Source organism: Callospermophilus lateralis, chromosome 1, assembly GCF_048772815.1.
Source record: "Callospermophilus lateralis isolate mCalLat2 chromosome 1, mCalLat2.hap1, whole genome shotgun sequence".
Classification (NCBI taxonomy): Eukaryota; Metazoa; Chordata; class Mammalia; order Rodentia; family Sciuridae; genus Callospermophilus; species Callospermophilus lateralis.
Genome location: NC_135305.1, coordinates 142,009,527 through 142,012,198, shown reverse-complemented (window position 1 = coordinate 142,012,198; position 2,672 = coordinate 142,009,527). Strand labels below are relative to the sequence as shown.

Below are 2,672 nucleotides of genomic sequence, written 5' to 3'. Positions count from 1 at the left end.
ATGGTAATCCCAGATAACCTGATGCAGTTGGTGAAGGACAAGCAGCTCTTAAGCATCCTGTCTAAATTCTGAGGGATCTTCAACCACCTCAGCAGCTGCCAGATAAAGGAATTAGCAGAGTACATAAAGTCATGCACACACGTTAAATGTCGGTACAAAAATAAGAGGATTGCAAAATTTTCTGATTATTTGGGGCCTATTGTTCAGTTATGAGAGAAACTAAATGTGTCTGTAGGAGAATATTCTGATTTTAGCGACTCCAAAATGGTGTGACCACTTTGGAAAGCAGATTGGAGATTCCTTAGAAAACTTTTAATGGAATCACCATTTTACACAGCATTCCCACTCTTAGATGTATACACCAAAGACTTAAAATCACACCCTAGTGATGCAGTGATATCACTGTTCATAGCAGCTGAATTCACAGTAGCTAAACCATGGAAACAATCCTGATGCCCTTCAACATTTGAATGTATAAACAAACTGTAGTACATTTCCAGAATGGAATATTACTCAGCCTTAAAGAAGAATGAAATTATAGCATTGTCAGATAAGTGGAGAGAGTTGGGAATATCATGGAACAGAATAAGTCAATCCCAGAAAGCCAAAGGCCAAATATTTTTTTCTGATAAGTGGATCAGGTCTATAACATTCTGAAGGAGAGTCAAGAGAAGAATGGAACATTTTGGATTGAGCAGAGGAGAGGAGGTGGAGGGGAGGGTGTGTGGGGATGAGATGGTGGAATGAGAAAGACATTACTACCCTTTGTATGGTATGATTTAATGAATGGAGTGACTCTGCATCATCTACAACCAAAGAAATGAAAAGCTGTGCTCTATTTGTGTAAACAAATTTAAAAATTTTAAATATTTAGATTTTAATTTTCTTAGTAGGATCTTTGGCACCAGAGGATTTACAGCTAAAGAGCTTGAGGCAGAAACGGGAGGTAAAACAATGGCCTGAGACAAAGTCTCAAAGATAAAGAGAAGGAGGAACAAAATAGAGCAAACTGAATTGGGAGTATATACATGAAGATTTAGATGTACTAATCACTGTGGAAAGTGCTCAGGATAGAGCAAAGTAAACTATAAAGGGCCACTGAAGGAAGAATTGAGGCAAATACTGGTACCTGCAGCAGAAAGGGAAAAATGTTCAAACTGAGTTAAAATTATAGAATGTTTATTTTATCCATCTTTAATAAAAATTTGAGAACAAGGTACATCCATGATGTGTCACTGTATTGGGAAAACTGAAGAAGATGTAGTTGATGAAACTTCTGATTCTGAATGACACCTGCAGAGGTGCCCACATTAAATCACCAGACCTTGCCTTTTCTCTTTTGGCAGCAGCCCAGGCTGCTCCAAGGATCATAACTGGGGCTGTTTCTTTTCTCTGTGAAGTGACCCTGAGTACTCTTCTCCAGCTGACCCTAAATGTTGGTACAAAAAATAAAAGGATTGCAAAAGGATGCCTTTGATCAGACAAATACCAACCTCTGTCCTGCCAAAAGGAACTCCTCACACTAATGCTGTGATTGTCCCTCCAGGGCCAGAGGCTGGGTTGATCTGCACACCGTACAAATATCTTACATGTTGGCACCAGCCACTTCAGTTCTCGAGTACTCTATTGAACCCAATGGTGTGTGAGGTGCAGTGGCTACTAAAATTTGAAGGCACAGTATGTGTGTCCATCCTTTCCAAAGGATTATGACTGAAGGTGGAGCTGACACTGGCAACTAACCTATGAACTTCTGTTCTCTGAACTCTTTGCCCAGTAATGACCTGACCGTGCCTGCCTGCTGATCACTTAAATGGTTATTGCTTTTGCTTGTCTGTGGTCAGTGCAGCAGGCTGAGGGACTTGTCTGTTCATTTATCTTACAATCTAGGTGAAAAAAAAGACAAATAAAATGTTGTCTTCCAGCTCAGCTTTCTGTCCCCCAACTCCATCCATGTGTAGGTGAAAGGGGTTCTAGAACCTGTATTGAACAGTAGAGTAAAGCATTATGTCCCAAATCATCCCACAGTACTGATCATCTTTCAATTTCTTATCCCAAGATTAAATTACATATTCATTTAATGTGCCACTGTTCTGACTTCATGTTACACATGCTGTTGTTTTAATTTATTTACAATACAGGCTGTGCCATTATGATATTAATTTTGTTGTTTTAGTTGAATAACATGTAATACTCAAACACTTGAGGTGACAGTGAAAAATGAAACTATAAATTCTTTCAGCTTCATTTCATATATATTTAACTGAATATTTTGGACATTTATCAAAGGTCTTCAATGGGGAAAGAAAATTTATGAAATACTAGATGAGTAACATGTATGACTAATGTTGGCTCTGAACAAATTTTGAAATCTTAGTTGACAAAATATTGGATCAATGAAAAAGAAGCATGAATTTTGAAATCTGAATGCCTTGGTTCTCAGTATTACCATTCTTTTTCTCTTACATATTTGTTTAGTTGTCAATGGACATTTATTTTATTATTTATATGTGGTGCTGAGAATCGAACCCAGTGCCTCACTTAGGCTAGGTACGAGTGCTCTACCATTGAGCTATATCCCCAGCCCATCATTCTTTTTTAAAAAACCTTTTAGTTGTAGATGGACACAATGCCTTTATATTATTTATTATATGTGGTGCTTAGGATCAAACCCA

General features: G+C 37.9%; 1 pseudogene; it reads left to right on the top strand.

Moving 5' to 3' along the window:
• On the top strand, positions 1–1,646 carry LOC143399148 (KH domain-containing RNA-binding protein QKI-like; annotated as a pseudogene).
• Positions 1,647–2,672: the final 1,026 nt, after the last annotated feature.